The sequence below is a fragment of the Serinus canaria genome, chromosome Z, assembly GCF_022539315.1.
Source record: "Serinus canaria isolate serCan28SL12 chromosome Z, serCan2020, whole genome shotgun sequence".
Lineage (NCBI taxonomy): Eukaryota > Metazoa > Chordata > Aves > Passeriformes > Fringillidae > Serinus > Serinus canaria.
Genome location: NC_066343.1, coordinates 37,635,458 through 37,656,503, shown reverse-complemented (window position 1 = coordinate 37,656,503; position 21,046 = coordinate 37,635,458). Strand labels below are relative to the sequence as shown.

Below are 21,046 nucleotides of genomic sequence, written 5' to 3'. Positions count from 1 at the left end.
AGAATTACTAATAGTAAATCTCTGACACACAAATTATTAAGTCACCAGAAATAGTACTGTTACAAATAAAAATTACATTACTTCAATCCCTGAATATTTCAGAAAGAATATTCCACATACCAGAAAATTCCTGGCTGTTCTCTGAGAACCCTGGCAATCTCCTCTTCCCCAAGGTATGTTGCCAAAGCCCCTCATTAAGCCTCGCACTTTGATGAGACACAGCAGATACTATACTTCGGTTCAGAGTAAAATGTCTACATTTGATCCTTTGGCCTGTATTAATTTGGTAGGAAAAAATGTCCTCTGTTAGGGGTAGAGAAAGAAATATATATTTGACAAGTTTGAGGGGGGAAACAGGAAGAGAGGGAAAACAAAAAAAAAAAAGGACAAGTCCTAGCTGTTTGAAGCTTTTTAGAATGTTAGAAAAATGTTGGGAGAGGTAGACTGTTGGGATGAACTGCAGATGAGGCACACAAAGGTGCATGGTAAGTATAATTTTTAATGCACGTGACTGCCAAATATATTTTATGCACATCATAACAATTAGATACAGAGGACATACTGCTCTAAGCAACAGACAAGTACCAAGCAAAATGCCCCCAGACCCCTTAGCTGAGTATATACCTTCATGTAGATCTGTGGCTAGCTCAAAATGGTTGGTACAGAGATAACAAAGGTAACAAGGAGATAAGGTAAATGCTGCAGCCATATTGTTGTCCTTTACAGATGGGATGGGACCTGCGTGACCACCACAGTAACAAGCAAAGCATAAATCATATTCAAGAGATTCCCAGAGAACACCACAAGTGTGTAACAAGTCACCAATAGATTTTACTTTGCTAGCCACAGTAGGGGATTTCTGAATAGGCAAAAATTTCTAGATGTTGATTATATATTTGAAAATTTACCCACTAAAATACGGTATTTTGGGCAGCTGTTAGCCAAATAGTTAGGCATGTTGACTTCCATGAATTCCAGGTGTTCATTTTCTCCCATATCTCCCATTTGATTTGCAGTATAATTTCATGGTTGCTTATGCTTTTCCATTAAGGAAACTGTCTTCAGTAAGGAGAAGGGAGTTGCTTCTTGGGGACATCAGCATCTGCAAATCCTGTTGGTGAACTTAGTGAGCAGTGCATGCCACACAGTCTTTATGTTCACACTGGAATAATTTTATCTCTCCTTCTTTTTTTTTTTTTTGTTGATTTGGAATGTAGTTCTTGTTGATTTGACATCCTGGGGATGTTTACTTACTCCTGAGCAGGACAAGAACATTTTCTGTGTTCTGTATCTCAAGTGATAGATGAATTTGTTTGGTTTCTTCTTGATGCAAACACCATTAAATCTTTAGCTGGGGACCCTCTGAGGGATTAAAAAAAATTGGCCCTGAATTGACCAGTGCTGTTAAATGTTCTTTAAACCAGACCTGAAGAGTTCTCCTGGGAGTTCTCCTACCTTCTGTTAAGGCAAGCCTCTTATTTCTCAGACTGGTATAAAACATTGTCACAAGGATAAAATTTGGAAATTGTACCATGTATCAATCACTTAGCTAATCTTGGCACAGTCAAGATTTTCACAATTCTTCTTATTATGTATCTTTCCAAAATGTTATTAGAGAAGCTGAAGTGTTTAGGTTGGTGATTATGTTTCTATCTATAGTTTATAAATTTTCATGTAGAAAATAATCCTGTCTGCACTCACAGCAGGTGCTATACAAAGAAAGCATGAGTTACATCAATTATTCCTAAGACACTGAGACAATAAAAATTAAAATCTTTCATGATTTCCTTCTCCTGTTGTGTCCTGCTGAACCCTTGAATAGTGGAGAGCATTTCCAAAGTTTCTTCCACAGAATCATGCACAGGACATTGAAGCAGAGAGCTCAGTAACTTCTGTGGTATTCCCTATTGATATTCTAAAAAGTTGCTGTAACATATACAGAGGAAGCATGAAATACCTGAGCTACAGGATGGAAAGTTAGTAACTTTGACCTGTTTTCTTACTGATAGCTATTAGCAGTATGAAATACTCCAGTGAGGATTTTAATTTCGTGAGTGTGACTATATTCCTGCCTGCTTTTATAAATACTCTCCTTAACTAAAAGAGGTATTTACACATTCTAGAACCTGTGAGGTTAAACCAAAATTTAAGATGATAAAAGGAGAAATGCTGTTTTTGCTGGCAGCAAGCAGACGCCATAATAAAAAGTTGGCAAAATGTGATAAAGGTCATGCTTGAACCAATTTTCAGAGGGTTGGAGATACGGGAAACTGCCTGTTGAGAATTGGTCTTTCATGAATTCCATTATTATTCAAAATAATTATCAGTTATGAAGCATTAAATCTTACAAAATAAAGTTACTATCATAAAGTAAATCAGTGTACTCAGAGATCCACAGTGAAAGTCTTTAGCTTTTTCCTTTGCAAACCTGATTATTACAGATTATATTTTCAAATTAAGCAAGTATATCTCAATAAATTCATTTTTCTTCAAGTTTAAAAGTATGAGAGATCTGGTCACTACTTGAAACTGGAATTTCAAACAAGCCCACAACACTGTAAAACACTGCAAGTAAAACAGCTTTTAAGTTCTAATTCCATTAAATACAGAAATTTACTAAAATGTACTAGGAATGTACTAAAAATGCATTAAGATAGTCATTGTCCATGGAATATAAGACAAGTGTAAGAATAAAAGGCAGAAAGAAAAGCCTTTAAGTAAATAAATTTCTCTATAACTGCTTTTTATCATATGGATTAAATGCTTTTGTTAACAATGGAAGCACAGTTTCCACACTAACATAGTTTTGCTTGAAACAAGAGACTGCTTCTTCATCTATAAGCTTTGCCAAGCCTATGTCTCCATCAAAACCAAACAAGTCCCACATGTAAACAAAAATGTTATACATCAGATGAAAGTAAAGAAATTACCAATATTCACTCAATACATAGATTTCCATCATAGTATTCCTAGTGATGACTTAGCTATTAAAAAAAAAAAAAAAAAAGCCACAGAACATAGGAAAAGAGGGCTGAATGGAGAGACAGTGAGAAGATACTTCTTTATGTTTTTAAACCAATCTCATTCAGGCATTGTTAGCTAACCAGTTTGAAATACTCATCTTTATGGTCTGCATTTTTCTGTATTTGCTGAATATTGTATATGATCATTTGTTCACAACAACATAGGTCAGTCTACAACTGTAGCCTTTAAGCTTTCACAAATTACATGTTTTCAGTATTACAGACCACTGCCTCACAGAAAAAAAAGATAAATCCCTCAGCTGGGATACCTTCATAGTAGAAAGGATCTCCGCTATTGAGTAACTTGCCTAAAGTAGCTACCAAAATATACAGAAAAGTCTGTAGAATCATTCCAGTGTTAATCAAAAAGTAGCTGAAACAGCTCTATGACAGAAAATAAGAACAGCAGTATGTGGATCACCAGCTTTCCCCCCACAGTTTCTATATATTACTGAAAACCTTGTATTTCTCATTCCTTCGTTTAGCCTCTTAGACACTGCAATATCAGGCTTCTCTGACCTCCCAAAGGAGGTGTAACTCTAGTATTCCATTGCCTTCACTCCTTCTTTAAACAGTTTGTCATCCACACTCCTTTGCCTGCAGTACTCATATTTGCAAGTCGGTGGAATGCACTCTTTCATAAATCTCCTTTCAGTTATTTTAGCAATCATTCTTCTTTTATTGGTATTAACCTTTCTTTAACCTTGTTTATCTTCAGATTTAATCCCTTCCTTGTGACATCTCCAATGAAATACCAATTTGTTTTCCATCATTCTCTCCATCATTAATACAGTGTTCCTTTGTTCCTTTAATTTCTTGCCTCATTAACTGAATATTTACACTGGGTCACCTTTAAATGATCTATAATCTAATACACCGAATCTTATTCACAACTGATAATCACTAGCATTAATATAATTCATACTGTTCAAAAGAGCTTTATACAACTTTGTACAGATCACGTAAAACCTGATTGGAAAACATTTTTTCAAATACCTCTGTAAATGAAAGGAATATACACAAATGCATCATGCAAAATGAAATAGCAAAATAAATATTGTGTTGATGAAAAGACTGAGATTATGTACCTGTAAACTACAAATAAAGACATTTTTAAAATTGTGTTGTATTAATCAAAATCTGAATATCTCAATGCCAAGTTATTGTCGCCTATAAAATGAATCTTAATGTATTAAAAATCAAAAAGTAGGAGCACAAACCTCATAAGGCAGTTCATGCAATCCTAAACTTAAGGCACAGAGTTTGTTGCTCCATAAAAGATTTTATTAATTTTGGAAACAGTTGCATCCCCCTGTTTCTCTTGTATGCGCAATGTCACATTCCTTGTTTTCCATGTTATCTCTCAGAGGTGTGCCCTGAAGTTTGCTTAAGAGCTTTAGCTCAAAGCTGAGATTTAACTATGTATTTCCTTACCTTTACATATTTCTTTCATTTCATAGTACATAAAGAAATATCTGACATCTCACAAAACAGTTTTTGTCATGAAATAATATGATATCAAACATGATATGTAACTGATTTCCCTTACTCCAAGTGGCTGTTTTTCTCCATCTAGTAAATGAGCAACGTGATACTGGCATTGTAAAATGTTGTAGAAATGGGGACTAAGAAATATGATTTAAAAAGCAAATATAATAATTATTATAAATCAAAGCAATACACTCAAATGATAGGACTAAAGAAGCCTAGTTGCTCTGAATCTTTATTATTTGGGTTTTTAATTTCTAGGAAGTCATTAATCCTTGCCTTATCCAAGGACGAACTAGATACTATAAGGTCATAATGTAAAGAAAAAAAATTAAAGCATCAGTAACTTTAGTAACTGAGAAGGAAACTTTAAGTGACACTGGGCAAGTACCTAGTATGCAAAAAGCCTTCTGTGTGGTTCCTTAGTGTATTTACTGGTTTTGTACACTGCAATATAGAAAAGACATTAAGCTGTTAGAGAGCATCCAGAGGAGGGCCATAAGGATGGTGAAGGGCCTTTGGGGGAATTGGAATGGGTGGCTGAGATCACTTGGTCTGTTCAGCATGAAGAGGAGACTGAACACATGCCTTACTGCAGTTACAACTTCCTCAAGAGGGGAAGTGAAGGGACAGACACTGATCTCTTCTCTGTGGTCCCCAGTGACAGAACCCCAGGGAATGGCCTGAAGATCTGCCAGGGGATGTTTAGGTTGGACATTAGAGAAAGGTTCTTCCCCCAGAGGGTGATTGGGCACTAGAACATGATTCCCAGGGCAGTGGTCACAGCACCAGCCTGGCAGAGTTCTAGAGCATTAGGACAGTGTTCTCAGGCACATGGTGTGACTTGGGGAGGGTGCTGTGTAGGGCCAGGATTTGGACTCAGTGATCCTTGTGGGTCCCTTCCAACTCAGCTTATTCTGTGATTCTGTGAAGTGAGATACAGCAGTGAAATGTTCTAAATGTGATCATATGTAGCCATACATTACAGCATGTGAAATGCAACATGTAAAACAAGTAACTAAATTAGTTAGGGAGACATTACCTATTTTCAGTGTTTCCAGTGTCCACAATATTCAAAGTCTATGTGGGGGCTGTGGCATTACTTACGACTTCTCAAAAAGTTTTCTTTGTGCCACAGGGTGAGAGCCATGCTGTACATAGGAACAGATGGCCAAAAGGATGAGAAAACAGGGAGCTTGACCTTATCCAGATTTTTTTTCTCAAGATGTAAGGAGGGTGGAGCAAAAACTCCATCAGCAAGACCTTGTGCATCTTTTGTCAGAGCTGCTCTTGTGCTGCTGACATCCTAATGATTCATACTTTGCCAGGCACTTTGTTCAGTTATTGCTGCTCTGTACTATTAAGAGGAATCAGAAATGGACATGATTTAGTGCTGCTCTGAGTTGTGTCAGTGCATGAATGAGAACTGAAAACATGTATGATCTATGTCTGCATAATAGCATGATACCTACTTGTCATGGGATAAAGAGAGCCTAATTAAGAAACAACAGGTAGAAAGCACAAGAGGTCTTTTCAGAAAGACTGCAACAAATGAAAAACAGATCTCTGTCATTTTGCTAGCTTCAGCAGCACTCTATTTAAAATTATAATAAAATGTATTAGTGCTTGTTCAGAGAACTTGTATCCATGTTAGACCTACAAAACTCATAGTAGGCCAGTTACAAATGATGATAAGGTAAAAAGATCAATGCTGCAAAATATTCTTTATCAGAAGACCACTGTTGTTTTTTTTCCTTTGGCTTTTGAGGTTGATTTCTCTAGTAGTTTTATGCTTATCACTGGTTTTTATTCATATCCACATTATAAAATCCCTTAACCAAAGTGTGACAAAAGGTATTATCATATTATATTTAGCACTGTTACAAATCTGTAGTATCAGTCTCCTCTCATGCACAAATTTGAAACAGACAGGTTTAATAGTGGGTTGTTATGAATAAATTTCAGGCTCTAGAAGCTCTGTGTTTCTGTGTAGTATAGCTGCATACCTAGCAAAGCCTTCTGCACAGCCTTTTCTAATGGCCTGATAAAGTCTTAGATTTTGTGCTTAAGGCTAGGCAGAGTACTTGGCAAGTGCAACTGATGTGCATGCTGTTAAACATGAGCTTACAGTTTCTCAGCATCAGGACTATATTCCTTGGCACCTCACTAATGCTTTTGCTTGAATGGGAAATGGCCTGAATACACCACTCTGACCATGCTAGTGTTACAGAGAAAGCTAAAAAATCTGGCTTCCAGAGAGGTGATTCCTCTGGTTTATCAGTAACTGTGTCTGACTCTTCATACTTCTAATGTCATACTTACTGATGTCATTGCAGATGTTTTTGAAGACATGGCAGCAATCAAAGATGAATTTTTTTGGCTCATCCTTTTCAGTAATCACATTTTCCTCACCTGCAGCAAGCAATCATTGCAGATAAGGCTCTATTGCCTTAGATGTATTAGACATTGTACATACACAAAAAGACTTAATCACAAGCAACTTACTCTTTGCTTCCTTGCTGTTCTGGTTCTCTGGTGACAGACATTTGCAGACGTTCAATTTATTTCCCCAGAAGACTTATAAATGCCCACAAAACTTGGACTGCATTGGCCGATAGCCAGCGGAAGAAGAGGGTAATGCTGATACTTCCCTAGCCTACAGCCAGAAACACCAGCAGTGAGCTGGTGACACAGCCCTAAGGGTGTCTAATTTCTCAGAGACATACTGAGAATATGCATCTGCTTAGACCTGTCCATTATGAAAGACTATTTTCCCAACAATATCATAATTTCTGCTTACCTTCTTTTTCAGAACCTTCACCTTGTAAATAGTTTGGAGTCTTTTCTGAAGGAAGGCACTATGCGCATTTAAGAATTTCATTTTCTCTGCTAAGAGCTATTTACAGTCTAGGTTGTCATGCTGTTCGGCAGTAACAACCAAGGAACAGAGCATTTCCTAGGAATTAATGGCTTGCTAGGCTGAGTTTAAAGCCTGAGGTACAGCCAGAGGCTATTAACTCCAGCTGGTCATTAAAAGTCCTTCGGAAATACCTTGCTCCAAGGTCAGTATTACTGTTAAAACAAATGTTGGCAGATGGATTTATTTCATGTGTTGCATTTTCAGCTGGTATATGCACAGGGATTTTCTGGAGAATTTACACCTTCTTAACATTAACCAGTCAATTATTTGAGTCACCTATCAGCATTCCAGTCATACAGTTTTAATTATCCTTATTATGAAAAATGGAAGTGTAGCACTCTGGCAAATTTCATATCAGTTTATCTGATTAGCCTTTCACATCTGCTGGCAAATGTAGCATCTTTTTGCCTACCAAGGAAGCAGAGTCTCAGATATGAGCATTTATTTCCCAGGAAATAAGGACTTCATCTTCTCCTAAGTATCTAGTGTGTTTGCACAAAGAAAGGATCATTCAGAATGCCAGTTGTTCAGCAGGCCAAAATGAAAATTTAACACAGGCAGAGTTTTACAGTCTTTAACAAGAACGTATAAATAATAAATAGTTCAATTTAAAACATCTTCTGGGGAGACAGTGTAGTAGCAAAAGATGAAGTCAAGAAAATACATTTTTAATTGATTTCTTGGAATGTAATAGGAGCATTCAGTGGAGTTATTCCTGCTCAGAAGTGGAGATGAGCACAGTTAGGAATAAACCAGGGGTTGATTTAAACTCTACAAAAATAAATCTTGAAACTTACATATCTGATAGGTCGGGTATCTTTTAAAGCAGTCATCTGTACATGGGTTTATATTTTTGTAATATTCAGATTTTAAAAAACAAAACACAGCAAAGACACTGTTTTTGAAAAATTGCTTTTGCTGCTGGGGAAAAAACCCCCAGACATTCTGTATGTTTAGTAAAAAAACATCACTTTTTACTGCCTATAATGTGTTTGTACTGTGATAATACAACCAAGTCCAGGTACAGATAAAGCCTTTTATGTTGCCAGTTTTCTAATATTTGCAGGTTTTAGCTCATACTGACTTTTCTCAGAAGTGAAATGAACTACCTGAAGTTTGTGACCTTTATCAGTACATAAAACCAGTTCTAATCTTGTCAAATGTCAGACTTTTATTTCACCAGAGTTTAATTCCCTGGGTGATTACATTTAGAGGGAAGAGGCAGGGCTTTGGGATTTGACCATTTTAATGAGACAAAACTAAGTATCAGCTCATCCCTGTCAGCCACTGCTGGTTTCCTATCAGTGGATGGGGAAGTTTCTAAAGTTTTACCAGGCAAACTATATTGCAGCAGTGAAACTAATTGTTTTCTTAAGGTACTCAGAGCTGTAGAGTAAAAGATGATTCCAGGAATCCTGTTGATGTCCTGTTGCACTACAAAATCTTGTTTCTTTTCTGTTGAAGTGCACCTGTAGTTGCTTGCTTTCTGTACACATGGATACACATACAGATCCTGATAGGTGTTCCATCCTATTTTTTAATTATTTCCACTGGCAAATGAGTATCTTCTACTTTCAAAAATATTTCAACACCTCAACAAGGCTTCTAAATATCCCAGACTTGACCTTCATGGATCTTCATAAGATACAGAAAAGTCCTAAGGCACAAATTCTGCAAATAGTTACATGTCTGCTTAGTTTTACAAACTTAAGAGACCATTGAGAGTTAAGCACATAGTAAAGATTTGCAGGATTATAGCTTAACTATTTATTGTAATATGTTGTTATTCATATAGGAGTATGCTTAATACATGACTGTACTACCTGTTTAAATATAATTTTTCTTTCTCTGTCACCAAATTCTGATAGCAATATTTGAACACAGTTTGTGATGTCAGACTCCTAACCCAAATTCAAGGCAGTCTAAGAAATGTGGGTTTCTCCAACAAAGAAAAAGATTTTTTCCCAACTTAGGCTGAAATAGTTGCAAATCCTGCCTGTGGCTGGGCATGAATTATGGACTTTTATAAAGTGTTTGAAAATCTGTGCTTTTAGTGTAAGAGACAGTGTGTATAAAACCAAATTTTGTCCTTCTAAATGTGCTTCGAGATGAAACATCCACCCCTTCAACATTAACTGGATAAGTTGCAGCAGTTACAGTGAAAGGATGCCAAGACTAAACTATTTACTTAAAGGATTCCAATGTGTCCAAGCACCAAATGGTTTAAGTCTTTCAACCAGGCAATTAATAATAAAACCACTATTCCAAAACACAGTTATCAGCACCCCAGATGTATACCCGAATTTAGCAGTATCTGATTGTCCAACATGTTGCATGTTACCCTGAACAAGAATTTCTCACCAAATGGATAGCTTCAGTCCTGAAATCCATATCAGATGTTTAGGAGGTATACTGGCAAAAGATTTGCCCCAGGTTAAAACGCAGCTTGTCTTTCTGTGGAAAAGTACTTGGAAAAAAATAAAAAGCCCCCCAAAACTTTGAATTTTTTTTTTTCCCATTGGGTTTTTCCATGAATTAGCTCTTCTTCATATTAACAGACTTTTTTCCTTGTGAGGATTGCTAGATATCACTCATCTGGGTAGAAAGGATATTTTTCTTGAACAGAATGGGTTGCATCAAAATAAAAGGAAAATTTCTTGGAGTTCACTTTATCATTTATTTTTTCTACATTATCTGACACCTGTTTAGAGGACTTAACTCAAGTGTCTCTGTTTTCTTATGTGAAAAGAAGGGGGATACTGGAGCAAATGCAAGTATATATCCAAGTGAAAAATGTGGATGAACGTATATAAGCAGTGTGGAGGTCCAAAACAGGACACTGGGAACCAGAAACAACCACAAATTTCTATAGTTTAAATAAAAGAGATACAGCCACTGCTACAACATTCAGAAGTCACAGATCCAAGTAAGCAAGATCCACTTAATTCTGTAAACAAGTCTGAAGTCAAGCCAATTGACACAGTAGATGTTCACGTGATAGTGTTCAGATTCCACGAACAATTAAACTAATCTATACCCAAAGTTACAATGTTTTACTGCTATGTCAGAACTACTAATGATAATTCCCAGAATAACTGTTTGAAAGCATTTTATTCTTTAGAAAGATGATTTATTGAAGGTAGTATACACTTCTTGAGGCAGCATTTCATGGGGAAAGCAATGCATTCTCTTTAATAGGATTGCAGGTATCCTTTTATTTATTCCTGGAGTTTTCCTCTCCATTTGATCTCATGTACTGTAAAGATATTAGAGACAACCTACAAAGATGCTTTTGCATAAATTTCTTGAATGTATATAAAGTATTCTACACAGCAGCATACAAAGTTGCACATTTCACAGAGGCAATGTCTTCTTTCAGCCAGTTGCAAACAACATGCAGTTTCAAATTTTGTATGCCTTGGAGTGCCCTACATCACTCCCAGCTATGAAAAACTGCTTAAATGGTCATGTACCTAGACATGCCATCTTTATCAGAGGGTCTTCTGAAGAAGACCAGTATCATGGCTGTGTTTCTGCTGACCCAGTGAACGTCTGTTTTCAGCAGCATGTTTTGAGACACATATGAAGATCACAAAGTAGATACCTGGCCAGACTACATGATCTAAATTCTTTGCATTTATGCATGCACAGTAAATTCTGTGTATCATATTTCCACATTCACTTCAGCTCATCTCATCTCAACTAGTTAAAGAATAATCCTTCTTCAATGCCTCCTTCTGAGTTATTAAGCATGGAACTTTCCTTCCATGGAAGTGCACAAGGGAATTTAAACCCTGATAAAGATACAGGAGAGAATTTAAATCAAGTTTAATTGTATGATCTTAGAGTCACACATTCTTAATTAGCCTAAAGGATTACACAATTTGTCTCTTATTAATTTTCTACTTCAGGGCCACTCAAAATCCATTTGTATTAAAGAAGAAATAAGCCATTTAGAAAAATGTAATGATAACAAGTTAATCTCTGAAAGCAACGAGGTAAGTACTCCAATAATAATGGCATCATTTTTGTTTAATATCCTGTAAGGGACAGATTACAAATCTATGTTTTCCATTACAGTAGCAGAAGAGCTCTTAATAAAACGGCACCCTTATGAAATATACCACAGCTCAAAAAGCTCTGGCAAAAAAGCTCTGATCCTGTAGTGCCATTTAAGACAATCATATTGGATCAAAGGCCTGCTGGAATATGGAGCATCTGTGGTGGATGAAAGGCTTAGATTTTATCAGTTAGTGTAAGGTATAATCGTAAAAGAATGGGAAAATATTCATGGAACACAATAAATAGAATGTGTAGCCACTTTTAGTTTTGAATCTTTATTATCGGTATTTCCCTGACAATTTACTACTGTCATTTTACTGTAGATTACACTATCCATTATAATTTTCGTATATTTTCAAGTGACAATACAGGACCCTCTGTTCTCCTGACAATGCAGCACTGGGTGCAAATCTGAAAACAAAGCAGTAATTAAACAGATAACCAAGTATCGAATTTAAGCCATGATTTACAATGGTGAATGTTTCCAGAACCCACTTGCTTTGGAACAAAGTATAGCAAGAAATAAAAGAGGAAAAAGCTTTGATAGTTCTTTCCTACCTCTGTAGGATGAAACAAAGGGGCTAGCATCCATCCAACAGAGAAACCATAGCTGAGCTCTCAGTGCTCCTGAAAATTTAGTAACCTCTTTTGGTGCCTAAATAAAATTGTATTATACTGAAGAGGGCCACGGGGACAGAAGGGACTTGTAGGACCCTTTTCACTTGCTTCAGTTATGCAATGTCAGTCTTTTTTATTGTTGCTCTTTCCTGCTTGTTTTTAAACAGTGCTTTGCTGTCAAAACTTTATAGAAACAAATATTTGAGATGCTATCTTGATAAGAAAGGTTCTTTGATAGATGTGTATCTATGAATTTGCAAGCAGAATTTCTGAAGTTAAATAATATCTATTGTCTGTATATTCTTAGTAAGGTTATGCTCTATATACAGCCAATCGCAAAACCCTATTTGCCTTTAACATAATTTTTATTTAAACAAAACCACTAAAAATTACAGATTTGATCTTGAAAACAAAATCTACTTGTAGGCAAAACAGAAAAAAAATACAATGCATTCTTCCCTGTTGTTGATTTTGTTGTAGCAAAATTTTAGAAGAAAAGGATCTTGAACTGTGGAAATCCCTCTGTGGACCCCCTGATGGGGAGACCCCTAAAAATTTCTGTGCCAGGATTGAGAGACAAGCAGGACTTTTGGTTTTTTTGGTCTTCAGGTTATTTATTTTTGCTGTTATCAAAAGTTCAGCACACTGTCTACATACCCGACTTAGCGTACAAAGAGAAGGCACCAAAAGTCACAAGACACACAGGTTCAAGGTCTTTTAAAACTACTTCAGACAATGAACTCTTAGAACATATTTTATTTCTGTCTTTCTACCAATAACTAATTATTTTTCTCTCCACACAATATCTGTATTGTGGTTCTTTCTAACCAATCACTCTGTGCTACCAACACTGCAGAAAATGGAGTAGATGAAGAATAAGAAGGAGATCACACAATGCCCAAAATCCTCCATCTTGTCTTCTACCTCCATACTGAAACCCCAAAACTCTTAAGTTTTTCACCCTGTGATAAACTACACTACTGTCTATTTCAAACACTCATAGATTCCAATTCATCCCGAAGTCTTGGAAGCTTTCTCCATGGACCGAGGTTAAAAGAGTGTTCTTCTGGGGATCAGGACTTCTCAGGACAGGCAGAGAAACGTTCCCTGTGCCCTGGGTTCCAACAAAAAACAGCACTAGCCTCTCTTATATTTGAGGGTTTTCTTGTGTAATTTAAAATGTTTTAAAAAATCATAGCAAAGTGGATGAAATGTCAACTGAAGCACATTTGTAAGAGACAATAACCCAAGTTTGCCAACAAGACTACTTCTCTCAGTTCTGTGAACTGCAAGTGCCTTACCCAGTGAAGGTCTTGCCTTCAAACAATGCCTCAGTCTAGGAGGTTCCTAGAGGTGTTGACCGAGAACTTTCTGACACAGCTGGAGTGTGATCCAATTAAGGATGGCAGCTCCTGGACCTGCTGTTTGCACATAGAGAGGGTCTGGTGGGTGATGTGATCACTAGAGGCCAACTTGGGAACAATGATCATGAAATTATGGAGTTTTTGGTTCTCAGAGATATAAGAAGGGGGGACAGGAGAACTGGTGCTTGGTACTTCTGGAGGACAGAGGTTTAGGTTGAAAGACTCCTTTGGGCAGCAGTACTGAAGGGCAAAGGAGTCCAAGAAGGCTGTACATGCTTAAAAAGGAAAAGCACAGGAACACAGAAGTGTTCCCACATGCTGAAAGACAAGCAGCCAGGGAAGACCAGGTTGGCTGAACATAGAGCTTTGGCAGGAAGTCAGGGAAAAGAGGAGAGTTTATGACCTTTGGAAAAAGGAACAGAGAACTCAGGAGAACAAGAAGGATGTTGTGAAATTATGCAGTGAAGAAATTAAAAGGGCCAAATCCAGTGAGTTTCTAATCTGTCTATCCCATAAAAGAAAATAAAAAATGCTTCTGCAAATATATCAGCAACAAGAGCAGATCTAGAGAGAATGTCCATTCTTAACTGGATGCAGAGGGAAACACAGTGACAAAAGATGAGGAAAAGAGGCTGAGGTACTCTTCTAGGAACATCAAAAGATGTACTGAGTGCCTTTTTTGACTCAGACTTTATCAGCAAGAACAGTTGTCCTCAGGGCACTCGGGCCCTGAAAGACGGAAACCAGGAGCAGAATAATCCCTCACAATCCAGGAGGAAATTATCAATAACCTGAAATGCCTCTTGGATGCACGCTATGGGGCTGAGTGGGGTCTACCTGAGGGTTCTGAGAACCCTGGTGGAAGTTCTCAGAGAGCCACTTTTCATCATTTACCAGCAGTCCTGACTGGTAAATGGATCTAGTTCACTGGAAGTTAGCAAATATGACCCATTTACCATCCATAAGGGTCAGAAGAAGAATCCAGGGAACCACAGACCTGTTAGCCTGACCTTGGGGACTGTCCTGGAGCAGGTCATCCTGAGCACCATTATAAGGCAAAATACATGCAAGATAATTCAGGGATCAGACCCAGCCAGTGTGGGTTTGTGAAAGGCAGGTCCTGCTTGATCAATCTGATCGCCTTCTGTGAGCAGGTGACCAACTTAATGGAAGAGGGAAAGTCTGTGGATGTTGTCTACATGGACTTTAATAAAGCTTTTGACTCCATTCCCACAGCATTCTCCTGGGACAGCTGGTCAATCATGGCCCAAGTGAGTGTATCCTTTGCTGGATTCAGATGGCTGAGCCCAAATATTTGTGGTTACTGGAATTAAATCCAGCTGATGTCCAGTTGTTAGTGGGGCTCCCCAAGGCTCTGTGTTGGTCCAAATCCTATTTAACATCCTTATCACTTATTTGGAAGAGGAGATCACGTGCCCCCAGTCAATTCTGAGAGGACACCAAGCTGGCTGGGAGTGTTGATCTGCAAGTAGGTAGGAAGGCTCTGCAGAGGGATCTAGACAAGTTGGATCAATGGGTCAAGGCCAATGGTGATTCATGGAGAAGTGCTGGGTCCTGCCCTTTGGCCACAACAACCCCGTGAAGGGGGTTGCCGGGCTGGGGGAAGAGCAGCTGGAAAGCTACCCCAGAAAAAGGACCTGGGGGTGCTGAACATGAGCAGCTGTGCCCAGGTAGCCAAGAAGGCCAATGGCATCCTGGCCTGTCTGTCAATAGTGTGGCCAGCAGGACCGGGGCAGTGATTGTCCCTCTGTACTCAGCACTGGTGAGGCCACAGCTCAAATTCTGTGTTCAGTTTTGGGCCCCTCGATTCAAAAAGACATTGAGGTGCTGGATAGTCTTTCTAGAGAAAGGCAACGGAGCTGGTGAAGGGTCCAGAACATAGGTCCCATGGTTTGCAGCTAAGAGAGCTGGGTTTTTTTTAGCCTGGAGTAAAGGAAGGCAAGGGGAGACCTCACCACTCTCTTCGAACTACCTGAAAGATTGTAGCAAAGTAGGGGGATCTGCTCTCCCAGGTAACAGAAGACAGGACAAGAGAAAAATGCCTCAAGTTGCTCCAGGGTTCGGTTGGTTATTAGGAAAAATTTCTTCATTGACAGGGCAGTCAGGCATTGGGATAAGATCGTGTATTAGTAGTGGCATCACCACTCCTGGCAGTGTTTGAAAGGCATGTAGATGTGGCACTTTAGGACATGGTGGTAAACATGGTAGTGCTGGGTTACTGGTTTAACCTGCTTTAATCTTTTCCAACCGTAACGATTCTATAATTCTATAACCAGAGTTCAGTATTGAAAAACACCCACCAAGATGCACATATCGCAAATTCCCACAGAAAAGCCACAAAACCCCAGGAAATGCCAGCATAACAACCAGATTCCCAGCTGACCCATAAGCGATGGCTTCCTGAGCAGTCCTACTGCAGTGCTTCTTCATGGGAGTTTCCAGAGCCTTTGCTTTTTCACATACTTAGTCTGTCAGATGGCATGTGAGAAATAATATGGTGCTTATTAAGGGCATGTGTGTTCTCTGGAACTGGAAAAAAGCGTCAGCTGGGTCACAGCCCACTTCTGGGTCTGACACACAATTTCAGTGGGGAACAAATTAAGTGTTATTCCAAGTATCCATGCAAAGAAGACCTGAAAGGGAAAGGTATTCTGAGAGAAAATAACTTTAAATGACACAGTGGAGTGTCTTCAATTAAAGTCTGTTTCTTGTATCACATGTACATTAAGGAAGCTAACAAGGCCACTTCCAGTTAAGTCAGTACCCTCCCATTCTGCTTAATCCTATTTGTAGTCCAAAGAAATAAATCAGAACAACAGGAGTGTGGAAAGAAGGTCTAGAGACTCCCATGGTGTGTCGAACAGAACTTCATGGAAAGTCAAGGAAGTCAGCCCCCAGACCAAAGACAAACACTTGTCTGGAGTCTCTTCTTCTATGGTTCCCTTTTGCTAAACAACAAAAATTAAAGCAGAATCAGAAAATGAAGCAATATGCACTGGGAATGTCAGCCCCACGGGAAATGTGAAATCCAAGGTAAAACTGCCTGCATTTTGGAAGACTTTTAATACATTTCAGGACAAAAAAGCACATGCAAAAACATAAGCCTAACTGGTATTTATCTTGGACTCAATGCCAAAATAACTTGCCAGTAGCAAATTCCATACACTGAAACCACAGTTCTTACTACACACTCGCGTGTTTCCCATCATACACACTCACACACATAGACACACACACATTGCAAAAACACTCAAAAAGCCAGCATCAACATTATAAAAAAATATCCCCCAAAGCAAGTTATCACCTCACCTCTGAGTAGGAACACTGGGCTCTTATGCTCAGCATGCAGGCACAGCCAAACCTCCCTTGTCCATCAGAGTGACACCCCTCGTCATTTTACACAAACTTCAAATGCACCTTTTAAAGAAATTTTTGTGAGTCCTCCTACATGGGCTCAGGTGTAGTTCTCTCTGTTTCTATTTCTGCTGCTTCCTTTATTTTCTGCTGTACAGCTCACAAGGCTATTTGCTTCTCTGTGTTTCAGCATCCCTTCACCCTGCATCTACCAAGGCAAAAAATCCAGCACCACTGTGTCTGTGTGTACTACTGCATGCAGAACCTCCAAGTTCCATGTTGCCAAGCTGAAACAGGTCTCATTAGCAGCAAAACTCAAACTTTCTTGTATATATTTTTATCATTACAGCACTCATATCCGATTTCTGAATTAATTTTTCCAGTTTGAACAGACCTAGTTATTTGCCATGATTGTGAAACAAAGGACTACTATTCAAAGGATCAGAGCCCATGTCACTTTTTGTTAAGAGAATCTTGGGCTTTCTCTATCATTAATTTTTCATCTAAGCATGTCCAATAATAATGGCTTTCAAAAATGTAAACTCTCCATTAGACTAATGCAAGACCTGAATCATAAAATAATTTGTGAAACATACACAAAACAAAAAGTAAACAAAACAGAAGTACAGGTAATTATTTCTCAGGGGATACACTCTGAAGTCTCTACACAGAGATTTATTTTTTGAGATTCCTCAGGCCTGCCCAGCCCCAAATCAAAACTGTAATCATAGTGATGCACAAGAGATCTTGTATTTCTGCACTAGCTCTTTTCATTGGCTTTTTGAAAAAATTCAGACTGCATCTTAGGTATGTGTGGGCAGAGCTCCATTCACTAGCTAACCATGAGCCATTCTGTATGCCATGCTGACTGACATACCTGTTAGGATGTACAAGGGGGAAAGCAAGGAAGAGGGAGGCCAAAGAAAGGAAGAAGTGTTGCAGTTGTGAGTAAAATAATATTTAAATTGAAAGGAACTGCACTCAAATATTGCCCTACATAGATGTGGTTCCACAGAGGCAATGGTGCAGTAATTTCCTTGACTTATAAAGTTTTCTAAGATTTAAACAGAGGAAAAAATTAAAAGGTGATAAATTAATATAGAAGGGCAAAACCAGAACACAATTATAAAATATTACAATAATAAGAGAAAGACTGGTTATAATGGCAGTGACCTGGAGGCCTAGGTTTATGGTTCACAAGGCTATCCTAGCATAGCTCTTCTGCACATCTCAGATGAGTGTGACAGGTCCCTTTCACAAACAAAATCAGCTGCTTGTGGTTTCTCGGTGTGCAACTTTCTGCTTCAGATGAAGTTTCAAAAGGCTCCTGAAGTATGTGAATCCCCTCATGAAGTACCAGAGCACCATTGACTCAGTTACAATTACAGTCTAAAGGAAAAAAAACTGTATTTTTCTACTTGATTCTGAGCTACATGCAACTAGTTCAAGAATGAGCTGAAGCATCCCCAGTCAGAAATCTCTGTACCTCAACAACAGCAGAGGACACCTCCCCAGGGATGACCCATAGTGTACAAGTTATGTACTGTGAATTTAAGGAAGGGTATGAACAGCATAACCAGGATCACACTTTTCACTGTACACCAAACCATTAAAGATTATGCTGAAATAAGGTGCTCAAATATTTTATCTTATTAGTTTTAATAGCTGAAAAAATATCTGGTTCTTTAATGAGAAGCAATAACCTGTTTGTCTCACAGGTGAACTCCAATTGTAGATGGTTCATATGTTTGGTAACTAGGAAATGGTCAATTGGCATTTTAACCTCTAGATTATTAGTTTCAATTTAGACATCTCAAGGGCCATTGGTCACCTGTGTTTGTGACTTAGAGTCATATATACACGGTCAGCAAAGCTAGCTCAGTGCAGGAGCAGCACTCTGTGATGGCAGGCTCTCCTCAAGGAAGCTCCCCATTTTCATACCCTGCTAAGATCTGACAGACCATAGAGGTGCAACCCCTTGTCTCCCAGATGAGACACGATATCTGTCACCAGATAAAGAGCAAAGATTTCCCTTCATCGAAGTTACAAAATCTGGGAAAAAAAAAGCATGATAGTGTTGCTCCTTTGAGTTCTTCTTAGTTGCCAAGTAATTCTTGTTAAATATCTTTCTCTTCTCCTCTCTTTCAAAAGCCTAGACAGACATGCCTTCCTACAAATCTTTTCCCCAAGACAAACTTCAGATGAAAAAATCCACAGGTGCTAACTTTGACTCAGCCTGGAGCAGTAAAATCAGTTTTACCTCGGTGGTGAAATAAATTTATAATATCATTTTGGGTCTCCTAAATCAAGTGGTGGAGCTCTCCCTCTTCCAGAGCACCCTCCCAGTGTCTCTTGTTTCTGCCATAAATCACTTTTCAAATATTTCAATTGTCTTTCCCCACTCAACAGATGGGGAAATCCACCTCATTCACACACCCATAAGTGAAGTCTAGCCCTTCTTCAACCGAGGCAGGGCCCTTCCAGGGCCTAAGAAACAGTTTCCAACGTCCAGCTTCCAATCTCCCCATTTCCCAGCTTTTGTGGTTTACGGCCTTGCTCCCCAGCAGGTTTCATTAGGCCGTGGTGTGTAAGGCAGCTAGGAGCCTGTGAAGATGGATCCACTGCAAAGATTTGAGCTCAGGGGATGGAAAGACTGGAGAGAAAAGCCACATTTTTTTTGTGCTCCATTGTGCAAAAGTTTGCATGCACTGTGCACTCCTGACACTCTAATTCATCTAGGAGATTCACAGATCCAGTAACTTTTAACTGGCAGCTTGAGTTAAGCTGGGAGTAGAGCCTGTGAGAATGCTTGGATTAGCAAAACAGGCTAAAACATGTGTTCTAAAACATGTGCCATGTGTTCTGGGCATCATTAACCCTAAACACAATGTTCTCCATAGCAGCCTTACCTTGCACCAATGGCAAGGTGCTGCTTTTCAGCTGCTGTGGCAGCTGAAACACTCGAGACCCACCCAATTACAGCTGTTAAAATGGGAGTGGAAATGTTCCTAAGGAAAGCTGTGGTAGGGTGATCAGTGGCCTGGATGACACTGCAGACAACCACGTATCTGAGCCAGAGATTTCTTTCATAGTGTCTATAGGAGCAAAATTATTTTTGCAGTATCAATTATGCCAGCATATAAATTAAACTTTTTTTCTTTTTTCCAAAGCAGACTACATTTTTGTTCTTAATTAGCTGAAATTAACCAGGGAAAGTTAAACTGGGTGTGTGTTTTTTCAAGCCACTCAAGCTAGGTATTGCTATTGCCTGGCACGCATCCTGTTCTAGCAATAAGATTCAACATGTTTGCAACAAAAAAGACAAGAATGATTAAATGCAGTTGGAAAGTAGTAATTGTTCTCATTTCTTGAAGCAGACATTAAAAATAATTACAATTTGGCAATGGTATATTCAGATATAAACAGTCAGTGTCTCAAACGCTCCTTGAGAGTAAAAGTTAACAAAAATGAAACACCTGTTCATATATCAGTGCTGCTGCAGTTTAGCAGCATGTAGCATTCCTGAAGCTGTTAAATACATGCATTATGCCAACAAAAATTTGGCCACATGTTTACTTAAGGCCTGAATAAATACGGCCGATCTCTGGCAAAAATCAGATCAAGTTCTTACCAGGGGTTAATCAGACTGACGGCAAAATGATAAGAAAACTAAACATGACAAGTAATGTTATGTAAATAACTATTGTTGTTGCAAAACAGAATGTTTAAAGGAAAAAAAATCCCATGTTCTGAGGGACAGAATGTATTGATTTATTTACATGGTTTCCAGCTGTGTGAATGGAGCAGCTCCCATGGATGGCTGAGACATAAAAGATGAAGTGAGTGAGTTGAGCTAAAGCAAGGCCTAAGTGAGCACTATTCTCATGGGCTGTATCCACAGGAGCCAAATCTGCAACCTGACTCAGGCTGGCTAATCCTGAGGGTGTGAGGGAGGATATTTTGAGTAGTAAAAACACATGTGTTGAAGTTTTGCAGTTCAAGTCCTTTAACTCTGCTTTTCTCTTTTGTGGTTAAACTTCCAGAAAACATAAAATTGAAAATTGTATTTGTATTTACTCTGGCCGTGGAAAGTAAAGGATGCATTATAAATTATCTCAAGACAGGTTTGGGCTTTTTCCTTATGAGAAGTTTAGAAGTCTCATGTAAAAAAATATCTAAGGGTTAAAGGATAAAGT

At 38.5% G+C, this 21,046-nt stretch overlaps 1 protein-coding gene across 1 annotated transcript in view; it reads left to right on the top strand.

Annotated features, from left to right (window-relative positions):
* Window positions 1–21,046, top strand: part of AOPEP (aminopeptidase O (putative)) — a 579,142-nt gene that overhangs the window by 278,329 nt on the left and 279,767 nt on the right. The gene's annotated exons all lie outside the window — the stretch shown is intronic.